The sequence below is a fragment of the Equus przewalskii genome, chromosome 29 (assembly GCF_037783145.1).
Source record: "Equus przewalskii isolate Varuska chromosome 29, EquPr2, whole genome shotgun sequence".
Lineage (NCBI taxonomy): Eukaryota > Metazoa > Chordata > Mammalia > Perissodactyla > Equidae > Equus > Equus przewalskii.
Window position 1 is genome coordinate 41,121,351 of NC_091859.1, and position 11,753 is coordinate 41,133,103.

Sequence of the window (11,753 nt, forward strand, 5' to 3'; positions counted from 1 at the left end):
TCCACACAGCGGCTTCCTATACTTGCCTCCTCCTCTCCTAGAGCCTGTCTGAGCTGGAGCCTTGGGTTCCAGAGTCCTGTCTGGCTGTGACTTCAAGACCTTCCTCAGGCTGCTCCTGAAATGCCCCCTGCCCCCTTGTGCCTGGCACACTCCTACCCACCCTTCAAGACCCAAGCCAAAAGTTACCTCCTCCAGGAAGCCCTCCCTGACCCCTCAGGTAGGGTGGGACCTCGAAGATGGTTGTTTTTCTTTTGTTCTCCTGCCTCCAACACACACAACTGCAAAACCTAGCAGGCTCCTGTTTAATCGTCCCCTGTCCCCTGGGCCGGGCGCTGCGTCCAGCACAGCGTAAGTGCTGGGGAAACGCGGAATGAATGGAAGCTAATGCGCTTTCTGCTGGTCCATGAAGCCAGCTGCACATGAAGCCTCTCCCGGCAAGGCAGGCAAACCACCAGCGTTGCTGCAACCTGCTCCGGGAGCCGCCGAGGAAATTCTCACGCTGGATTATGGAAGGAATTTGCCTTTATCTTTAATTTGTGCCAATATCTAAGAAAGCAGCGCTTTATTTTGAGCCCATCAGGCAGCGAGGAGCTCGGAATCTGGCGCAGGAGACAAACTTTCGCGGCCCCATTTCCCCATGCGCATCTCGCCACCCCGCCCTCGCCGGGCACTTCTCTGCGGCTTGCCGGGGAGGAATAATCAGATTATGTAGCTGGGTTTTAAAAGATCACGGTTTGTCTCATTTTCCAGGGAAGTGTGAACAAAAAAAAAAAATTTTTTTTTTCCTCCCAGGGCTCTGTTAAGAGCTTCCAGAACTTAATTCAGTGTTAAATGGGTGTAATTTGGGAAACTCATGCATTATTTCTTGGTTTTCTGAAGGCGAGTTTGCGCGCATCTGCTGAGAGGTGCTCGTGCCGAGGGATGGCGGGGCGGGAGTGTCCCAGACGGGGGAGGGCAGGGGGCCAGGTCGGGAACGCGCAAAGTAAACGCTCCATTCACGTCTGACGTCGCAGATAGGGGACAGGAAGCACTGGAATTTCATCTCTGCTTTTGCTTTTCCACTTGGATGGCCAGGGAGGGGGAGACGGGAAGCCTGTTTCTGAAGGGAGAGCCTGGGGGTTTTAGGGCAAAGGCACCAGCCAGGAAGGGTTTGCACCCCGCCCCCCACCCCAGGGAGCCGCCCCAGAGGCCTGTGGACCACGCCCATCAGGTCTGCATCACATCCCCAACATCCCCTGCCTTCGTGGATGCCTGGTTGGCTGTGACCTTGAACAGTCCCCAGCCTACTCTGGGCCTCGGTGTCCCCGTCGGGAAAGCGGACAAGCTTCCAGCTCCCTCCAGGCCTGGCCGCAGCCCCTGGGGCTTCCCTCCATCACAGCCCAGCACACGGGACTCGGAGATGCTGGGGTCCCTGTCTCTGTCTGCCCCCAACTACAGGCTACGGCAAGTGGGGCTCCCATGCCCAAGACCCTCCCCGGGCCTTCTCCCCACCAACCCTCACGTGCCCGCATCGCTAAAAATCCAGGCTCAGGGGGCAAGTGACTTGCCATTGAGTGGCAAAGTCAGGATGCCCAGAGAAGGCCCTTCAGAAAATTTCCAACCTGGTCACGGCTAGGGGGCAAGGAAGGAGGGGCTTGTCACAAGTGGGCCAAGCCAGGGGGTAGGAGGAGGTACATTAGCAGGTGCAGGGGTGCTGGAACAGTCACTATCTCAACTAGAGAATTATTTATTCGTATAGTCAGTCATCAAACTGATGCTGAGTCTTGGTCATGTCTAGGCAGAGCCTCCCTGGAAGTAGGTCTGAGGGGGCTTGGGGTCTCCTCCACCTCCCCAGGGGGGTCACACACAGAAAAGGGGTCAAGGGATGCGTGTGCCGGAAGAAGGAAGGCAGGGAAGGAAGAACAGAGAGAGGGAGAGTGGGAGGAGAAGATGGGACCGCCTCCCTGCCAGGCCCCGTGCAGGGGGAGACCATCACCAACAGAGTGGGTGGCACCTGATGTCCTCAGGAGGGCGTGGCCCAGGGCCTCCGGTCACCGGCCTCCATTCACCAGCTCTAGATGCTCAGGACCCCACCTTATAGAGGAACGTTTAGGAGACAAGACCACACGGTTCTTAGGGGTTGACTATGGTTTCTATAACTTCTGGAAAGAGCAGCTGGGCTGGGAAAAGCCGCTCTGGGGGAGCCAGGGATGGGGCTGTTAGTCCATCCTCAGATCAGCGTGAATCTGTTGCATGACTTGGCTGGGGAGAAGGTAAAGAGACAGAGGCTGAGTTAATAGAGGTACAGGGAGGGGATACCTTTCATCTGAGCCCAAGACAGGCCACACGCAGATCAGTCCGGAGGAGAGTGAACAGAACAACGACTAGGAAGAGACTCAGGAGATGTGGCCCTGAAGTGGCTCACTGCACTGGGTCTGAAGAGTCCCCTGATGGCCGTCGGGCAGGGGCTGGGCTCCAGGTCGGGTAGCGTAGTGGTGAGAGCACGCTACGAGCAGGGTTATTTTTAACCTCTCCCAGCCTGTTTTCTCAACTGTACGACAGGACCGATCGTCACCACCAGCTCACAGGGTGGGTGTGAGGATTAAATGAGATGATGGGCTCGGCGCATGCTCAGCACGGTACCTGGTGCATAGTAGGCCTTCAGGCTTTTACGCTCAAGGGCAATCCTCCCGCTGTGGGGTGCAGCCTTCCCCCCAGACAGCAAAGTCGTGTGTTACAGACGCAGAGAGTTGAAGCTGCCGGAGCTGGTGTCCACTCGCTGCCTCCCCATCCCAGGAGCCAAAGGCCTGGCCAGGCGCAGTCCCCTCCCACAGCCGGGCAGGAAGCGGGGACTGGCGAGGGTTAGGCCGACTGTCCTAGAGAGCTGGACACCAGACTCCTCTTCTCATCCTCCCAATGGTCCCCCCTCTGCCCACCCCAACCCCGGGCTCCCCCCACCAGCCACGTAAGCGTCCAAGCTGCAAACTCACCCATCCTCCCGTCTCCCCAGCCCCACCCCTGCTCTCTGAACCCTCGCCCAGGCCCGAGGGGCGGGGGGTGGTATCCAGCTCCCCTGCCGGCGCTGCTCCAGCTGCACTAGCTCCCACTGTCCTCTAGTCCTGCAGCCCCAGCCCTGCCCCGCCCCAGCTCCCAGGCCCGGGGTCCGTGTCCACAGGGTGCTTCCCTCTCCCTCCTACACATCTGCATCTGCATCTTCACCCCCAGGGTCTCTGCCCAGAACACCTGCCGCCCCTCCCTTCTTCTGGCTGAGTCACACCTGCCTTCTGGACCAGGCTCCCCCCCCACCCCGGCCAGGCCCCACCTCGGGCTCTCTGGGGCAGATGCCCCCCCGCCCTGCAGCCCCACAGCCTTGGCTTCCCCCAGGCAGGGCTCTCACCCCGCGGGCTTGTCAGGGGCCATTTCCACAAGAGCCGTCAAGGGCAGAGCTGACGCCTCCAGTGGCTGCCACGGGGCCCCTGAGTTGGCTGAGGAAGGGGAGAGAAGGAACGGATGGCCAGGACCGAGGGAGCGGCTCTCAGCCCTGGGCAGGCCTCCGTCCTCCGCTCCCACGCACAAAGGTCTGAGCAGCGCTGGCCCTGCCCTCACCCCTCCTGTCCAGTTCGGCTGCCCTGGGAAGCTCCAGGCTGGGTGGCCCGGGAGGGTGGGAGGGGGACACACGCATTGACACAAAGAGACACAAACAGAGACACACACGCGGCTCCAAGCCAGACTCCTTCCCCTCGGCTTCCCCCATCGGTTTATCCCTCCCAGATGCCTGAGTGAGAGCCAGGAACTCGGTGTGACGGTGACATTAAAGAACCAGGCAGAACCCCTACCTGGGGCTCTCAGCTCCAGCCACAAGGGCAGGGGCCACCCGGCTTCAGAGAACTTTCTGGCCACCTCTTGCTCCACACTCAAGCCCCAGCCAGGACAGACGGAGCAACAGCCTCTCCAGAGAGACAGACGGCTTACAGGGAGGTGTCCTGCCCTGGGGGGTCACACAGCCAGGGGATGCGGGAGGGACCCCCAATTCCAGGCAACCCTGACCAGCCCGGGGCTTGTCCTGGGCTGACACCAGAGGCTGAGGATTATTCTGATGTTGGTTTTCAATGACATTTCCAACCAAACCTTGCAGCCTACTGCTGATGAAAAGTCCCCATGTTCCACGGGGCTGCCTGCTCCCTGGCCACACTCAGACCGCCTGACAGGTGACGGGACAAGGGGTGACGGAGGAGCTCCCCTTAGCCTGGGTCTCAACAGAGCCCAACTTGCTGGCTGAACGTACTTCAGTCATAGCCCGGAGGGGGGCTCCCAGAATGCCAGTGACTGAGGGACCAGGCCCTCATTCTGTAGACTAGGAAACTGAGTCCAGAGAAGGGCAGGCAGCAGCCTGGGGTCACACAGCCAGCAGCACACAGTCAGAACTTACAGGGCTTTCAAAGTGGGGCAAGCTTCGCAGATGGGAATGGCTCCATGCTACTTTACAGATGGAAAAACAGAGGCTCAGGACTCAAGGGCCTTGCTCAAGGTCACACAGTGAGGAAGAGAGGACTGGAGGTCCCCCTCCCCCCTTGACTCCAGGCCAGGGCACTTTCTGCTCTTCCCATTCAGGTCTGGGGTTCCTTAGGCAAGATCACTCACTGAGCCAAGGGATCTGAGAGGCAGGGAGAGGCAGGGCAGACACAAGGAGGCGTACAGACAGACTCCCACGGCAGATTATGTAACTCCCCTTCCCGGCCCCACGGCCCCCAGGGTGCGGCCCGGGCAACCCGCACGCGCACCCACCCCCGCACGGCGCCCTGGCCCACCGGCCGCCCTGCCTCTCTCCAAAGAAATGACAGTTGGAGGCGCCAGGACGAGCTGGGTTTTTGCCCTCCTCTCTTTTTTCCTCTGGCTGAGTAGCAAATACTAATACTAATAATGATAATAATAATTAGAATAAATATAACCTGAAGACGCTTGGGGTCTCGTTGCCATGGCAACCGCGGGCGCTAATGAGCTTCGGAGGCCGCCGCCGGGCCACCCGGCCCCAGGCGCGGGATCAATATTGACTCGGCCCTGGGAGGCGGCGGCGGCTCCGCTGGGGCCACGCGGCGGGAGGGGAGCGAGGGGCACGCACTCGGAGGGGCCTTCCTGTCGCCCGCGCAGCTCAGCCGGGACCCCCAGAACCGGCCGGGTCCCCACGCGCCTCCGGAACTCTGCCCGGCGCGCAAGGGGCTCCCGGCTCGCTGCGCTCGCAGACTCGGTTCTCGGACGCCGGTCCCCACCTCGGACGCGGAATCCGCTCCCAGCAGCCGCGTCCCGGCACGATGCGCCCCGGACTGCTCCTCGGACCCGGCCCGGTCCTCTCCAGGGTTCAGCGACCCCGACCTTCGTGAGCCGCGGCGCGGACCCCAATGCCAGGGCACAGGCTGCCCGACAGGGCTCCAGCCCCCAAACTCTCGCCTGGGCGTCCCCGGCCTCTTTCCAAAGCACCGCGGACCCCCCAACGCACCGAGCCCGCCTCCCCGGGGCGCCCACCCCTCCCCGCCCCGGGCGCCCGCACCCCTTCCCGGGAGCCGGGGTGCCGAAGACCCCGCCCCCCACTCGCGGGACCATCCTCTGCCAGGAGCTCCGCCCCGGCCCCTCTCCCCGCGTCGGACCGGCCGGCGCGCCCCTCCCCCCGGCCCCCGCCCGCCGCCCGCCGGGCGCCGCTCACCTCGTGCCCGCCGCGCGCTCGCTCCTCGCTCCGCCGCCGGCCCGGCGCCCGCGGGCTGAGCCGCCCGCCGAGCCCCCGCCGCGCCGCCGCCGCAACAGTTGTCCCGGCCCCGGGGGCGCGGGGGCGCTGGGCTCCGGGGCTCCGGGGCTCCGGGGCCGGCGCGGCAAGCAGCCCGCTCCTAGGCGCGCGGGGCGCGGCGCGGCGCTCGGGCTCGGGCTGGGGCTCCGGCTCGTGGTCCGGCCACCGGCCGCATGCCCCGCCGCCCGCCCGCGGCTACTGGGCGGCCCGCCCGCCCGCCGGCCCCGCGCCCCGCGCCGCGCCCGCCGCCGCCGCGCTCATGCTCGCCCGGCCCGCGCCGCCGCGCTGCCCGCTCCCCTCTTGCCGCCCGCGCCTCGCCCTCTGCTGCCCCCTCGCGCGCTGCGCTCCAGCCGCCCCGCCGCGCCGCCGCCGGCCCCCCTCGCCAGCGCCCGCGGCGCCTCCTCTCCCGCTCGCTCCCCCTCTCTCTCCTTTCTCTCTCTCTCCTTCTCTCTCTCTCTCCTTCTCGCTCTCTCCCTCTCGTACCCCCCACCTTCCCTCTGTCTCCCCCCCTTCTCTCTCCTTCTCATTTTTTCTTTCGCAGTCTCTTTTCCTCCCCTCGCCGGTGCCTTGTGCTTCTCTTCGTTTTGTCTTGAGCAATCTCTTCCTCTTGTCCTTCGTTCTTTCTTCTCACTCTCTTTTTCCTTCTTTGCTTTTTTTTCTCTCCTTTCCCCCTTCTGCTTTCCCTTCTCCCCTTCCTCTTTCCCTTCCTTCATTGTGTCCCTTCCTCTCTCCTTTGTTCCTTCTTCCTTTTTTTCCTTCCCCCCTCCTTCCTGCCTCTCTCCTCCTCTCCCACCGGCTCTGCTCTCATTCCGGCTCCCCAGCCCCACCAGCTCGCTCACCCGCCTCCTTGCTGGCTGCTCCCCAGCCCTCGCCAGGCCGGCTCCAGGGGCTCCCCAGCCCCTCCCTGCAGGAACATGGGACCCCCTTCTGCCAGGTGTCACTGGTCCTGGCAGCCCCTCCTGCATCTGCCACAGGAGGGCCCCACCCCACGGTGTGCTTCCTGCTGCGGTTCTTGTCAAGCCGACGTTCTTTCCAGCCGGACCCTGAGCCAGGTGGTCCTGGCAGGGCCAGGTGTGGCAGGAGACTCCTTCACGGCAGATGAGACCCTCCGTGCAGTTTCCCATGGGAACCCTGCTTCCCTGGCCAGCTGACTGCTAGGGGGGCTCCCCTGTTCCCGCCCTCCTCCTCTCCATCTCTGCTCCCCAGCAGCCCCCTGTTTCCTGTTGGCCCCCATGTCCCCCCTCACCTGCAGGGCATCGCTGATCTAGACTCTGTGGCCTGGAGCCAGTGAGCCGAGCTCAGGAAGCCTGTTTTCCCGTCTTCCTCTGTCCCTGGCCCAGTGACCTCCCGTGGTAAGGAAGGTCACGTGGGGGCACATTGCAGCCCCTTCAAGGACCCTGCAGAGGGAGCAGCAACGAGGATGGTGGTGAGGATGGTTTATCCCTGGGTCGTTTGGGGAGGGAGAGTGGATTCGAGTGCCCTGGAGCACAGGCGGAGCCCTTCCCCGCCTCTGAACCTGGCTTCCCTTTTACAGCCATCGACTGAACTCACTGGAAACCGGGCTGTAGCCGTCTACGCACTTAGTTTTACTTATTCCTCACCACAGCGCTGGGTCATATCCTCCCCGTATTACAGAGGAGGCACCTGGGGCTCAGAGAGGTCAGGCACCCATCCTGAGCCACACAGCCGGCCAGGGGCAGAGCCAGGGCTGCAGCCCAGACCACCTGGACCCCCGAGCCTGGCTCCCTACCTGGGACAGCTCTCCTCCCCACAGGGGTCACATCCTGTGCCTCCTTCCCTGATGCCGAGAGGCTCCAACGAGACAGGAGACAAGAAGCACTTCACCGGGAGCCTGAAGACCCTCCTGAGAGGCAGCCGTGATCACCCCACATTATCATGGAAACCGAGGACCAGAGAGGCTGAGAAACAGGCCCGGGGTCCCCGTGCTCACACTGGTGGGGCTTGGGTTGAGAGGTGAGCATCCTCTGAGCTCCTTGCAGGCAGAGGCTGTGTCCTGAGGGTCATCACAACTGTGCACGGTGTGTGTGCGTGCGTGCGCGCGTGGCGCGTGTTGAAGAGCCTTGTCATTCCGGGGAGCCCCTCCTCCCTGCCCCCCCTCACTGAGCAGGCTCCGGGCCTGTCCCGGGTGTGTGACACCAGAGCCCAGAAGAAGCTCACAGCCTGGAGGGTGGTGACACGGGGCATTAGACCTCCACCAAGCTGACTTTCTGTGGCTAAAACACAGTCACCTGTTCCCGGCGTTCTGGGCCCTGTCCCGCGAGGCCCGGCTGCCCTCCCGGCCTGCCCAGCCTCCTCTCTAGGTGCCCTGAGCCCCAGCCACGTCCAGCCCACTAGGCACTGGGTTCCCCTAGGCGGCCCCTCCGCGGACTCATCGAAGTGCCGTTACACGCCTGCTGCGTGCTGCACTGGGCCGCCTCGCTGTGCTCCCGGGGCTGCAGTCAGGCTCCCCCGCCGCGGACAAGCCACTTTGCCTCCCTGAGCCTCAGTTTCCTCATCTGCAAGATGGGAAAGATTCCACCCACCGCAAAGGATCAACGTGGGGATTAGAGGAGAGAACACGCAAGCAGGCACCAGTCCTGCTGGTCATCCCACAATAAGTGAGCACCTGGCACTCAGTGGGTGCTCGATCCTAGTCAGTGTCCCTTCTCTTCTTCCAGGAGGTCTCAGGAAAGAGCACGGACCTTGGCTGGTCAGACTCAGCTCGGCCTCTCAGCAGCTGTGTGACCGCAGGCCGGTTCACTCACTTCTCCCAACTCCTGTGCCCTGGCTTCCTGTGGCTGCCATAACCAATGACCACAGACACAGTGGCTTAAAACAACACATATTCGTCCTCTTACAGTTTTGGAGGCCGAGTATCCCAACCTCAGTTCTACTGGGCTGAAGTCAAGGTGTCGGCAGGGCCGCCTCCCTCAGGGGGCATAGGGGACAAGCCTTCCTTGGCTCTTCCAGCTCCTGGTGGCTGCAGCATCCTTGGCTTGTGGCCGCATCACTCCAATCTCCAAGGCCAGCATCTTCCAGACTCTCTCTGCTCCTCTTCACGTGGCCAGACCCTCTGTGTGGTCACAGCTCTCTCTGCGCCCTCCCAGAAGGACACCTGTGAGTGCATCTAGGGCCTGCAGATAGCCCACGATGAAGTCCCATCTCAAGATCCCCACTTCATCACATCCGCAAAGCTTTTGTCCTTCTTGCCGTGGTTGGCAGCATCCCCAGGTTCCAGGGATGAGCAGGAGGATGTCTTTGGGGGTCGGGGTGCATTTCCAGCCCCCCACACTGGCTGTGTCTCCATGGAAGCAGGAGGGGTGTGCTCCACGGGCCGCTGGGGGAATCCGGTGAGATGGACATGGAAACTGGCTCAACAAATATGGTGTCTCCACTCTGGGCTGGGCTGGGACAGGGAGAGGCAATGGGGGAGCGTGCGGGTCATTACACAGCCTGCCGTGGGAGCCGGTACCCCCCATTGCTGAGTGCCTACTGTGTGTCAGGCCGGGCTGGTTCCCACTACCAGTCGCCTTTAATTCCGTCCCTATTTACTATTTCTCTGCCTTCGGGAGGCCTGCTCCCCCGCAGATGCGCTGCTCGCCCGGGCGGGCGGCCTGGCGGATGACTCACGCTCTCTCCGTGGAGAGCAGCCTTTTCAAAGGGCTGGCTGGGGAGGAGCTAAATTTAAAGCCAGGCTTCCCGAGAAGATCACCTGCCTCGTCAAAATTGCTGCCTTTTCATTAGAAGTTGGGGGCATGAGGACCTCCCTGGGGAGTGGGGGAGGGAAGCGCCTGGAGGCCCAGACCTTGGGGCGGGCAGGGGGAGGGGCCCACCAGCTGGCCCCCAGCCTCCGCATCATCGTCCCCCCACATCCCTCGGGGAGCAGCCCCCACCCTCCCAAGGACCTCCCCAAGTTCCTCCTTCTCCCTCTTCAAGATCTTAGGGTCCCGTCTCCAAGCTTCATTTCCCAAATTCCAGACAAGGAGCTGGGGCTCAGAGAGGTTTGGAGACAGCCGCCCCCAAGTCACCCAGGGAGGATGTGGCCAAGCCAGGATCTGAACTGGCTCAGGGCACGTGTTCTGGACCACTGGCCACGCGGTCCCTCCTGTGGAGGGCTTGGGGTGGTGGGCAAGTGACTCAGCTCCTTGAACCTGTTCCCGTCTCAACGTGAAGGGGCTTGATGGACCCACGCCAGGGCCGGCCTGCCCCTGGAGACAGAGCTCGGAGAGGCGGAGAGCATCCAGGCCACCCCTGTCTACCTGGAGGACACGGGCCCTGGGCCCTTGGTGGGCGGGAGGCCTGTCTGGTCTATTCCATCCTTAGGCCTTTGCTGTTCCTGCTCCCCCACCTGGCCAGGGGAGCCACGCGTCGGTCGTGGCAAAGCCGCAGGCCCCCAGTGGCTACAGGGCGGGTCTGCTGGGCGGCGGACAGTCTGGTGGTGGGAGCTGGCACCCGCTGCAGCCTGGGCCGTGCTCAGCACAGTTTGCTCGTCTGTAAGATGTTGTGGGTCTTGAATGCTCTGCTCGGGGCCAGGCGCACAGAAGGTGCTCAGTGTGCAAAGCCACTGCTCCCTCCGACTGACGTCCTAGAGATTTGGGAGATCAGATGCGGCCAGCCAGTTATCCAGTCCAGGAAGCCCCCCTGAGGCCTGTAGTGACGCCAGCGTGTGCCCGCCGGGGGCGCAAACCCCCCGTGGGGCCTCGGCACGGCCTCCGGCTCCCTGCCCCCACCTGTCTCCCTCCTGGCCGCAAGGTGTGAACACAGCTTCTATTCTGGCCCTGGCAGGAGGCCTGGCAGGACATTGACAGCCCTCAGAGCCCAGAGGACACGGGGCCTCTGTCCCCATCGCAGGTGCACTCAGCAGGCCGGTTCCAAGCCAGCCGGCCCCCTGCCCCCGTGTTCCTGCGATGTTGCACTCTGCGTCAAAGGGGATTTGCAGATGTAATTACAGCGTCTAACTGCCGACCTTAAGGTAAGGAGATTAAGATCTGGGGAGCCGCAGCTGATCACTCCAGCCCTTTAAAAGCGGAGTTTGCTGTGGCTGGCGGCAGAAGAGGAAGTCACAGAGATGCCAGCGTGAGGAGGGGTGCAGGCTCCTGCTGGGATCGGGGGGTCTCAGGGCAGCCCTCACCAACAGCCAGGAAGAAACGAGGACTTCAGTCCAGCAGCCGCCAGGAGCCACGTCCAGCAGCACCCTGAAGGGGCCTGGGGTCTCCCGGACCCTCCCCGTCAGGGCCGCGCTGGGCTGGTGCCTCGGCTTCCGCATTATGAGACCCTCAGCAGAGAGCTCGCCGAGCCCACCCAGACATCGGATCTACAGAACTGCCGGATAATATGTGGGGCTGTTTTAAGCTGCTAAATTGCTTGTGCAGTGAGAGAAAAACCAATCTACTCGGCAATCGCTTGTGCCCATTACTTCGTTGTTGTGGGACGAAGGTCCTCGCAGCCCGCCCCTCCCCCTGCAGACCCCGGGGTGGTCTGCGTACAGCACAGCTCTGCCTGCAGCCCTCCCGTGGTTACACCTGCAGGATGACGTCTGTGTCTGGCTTGGCATTCAAGGCCCTCGGTACTCTGATCCATCTTCCCCCACAGGCCCCGTGGGCAGTTTTGTTTGGAGAGCAGCCCCCGGCCATCATCAGACATGCCTTACGGGTCGTCCTTGTGCCCTCTTCTCAAGGACAGCTCCTACATGTCCCTAAGCGTTTCTGTCTCATTAAATACGCCCCCGATAGCTGGTTATGTGGACATCTGGGAGAGGTCGGCCCATGTCGTGCACAGTTGCGAATTCCACATTTCAGAAAATCGGACGCAAAGAAGGAAAGACAGTCCCGGTCAGTCTGGAGACAGCCGCAGCGGAGGCCCTGCTCCCTACCCTGGGGGGCTGACTCCAGGAACGGGACAGTTGAGGCTCAGAAAGCGCCCCTGCAGACCCACCTGCCCGGGCCCTAGGCTCGGAGCCCGCTGATGCCCTGAGTCGGAACCGCCATGCGGCCGGGGC

The 11,753-nt window shown here is 62.9% G+C and overlaps 1 protein-coding gene across 2 annotated transcripts in view; it reads right to left on the reverse strand.

Annotated features, from left to right (window-relative positions):
* SHISAL1 (shisa like 1) overlaps positions 1 to 5,850 on the reverse strand; it is a 75,851-nt gene extending 70,001 nt beyond the window's left edge. The window contains exon 1 of one of the 2 annotated variants that reach the window (XM_070600040.1): positions 5,678 to 5,809. The gene's annotated coding sequence lies outside the window, so the exon portion shown is untranslated. Of the gene's footprint in view, positions 1 to 5,677 lie in introns of both variants that reach the window. The other variant, XM_070600043.1, reaches the window with a different exon arrangement.
* Between the last annotated feature and the right edge of the window lie 5,903 nt (positions 5,851 to 11,753).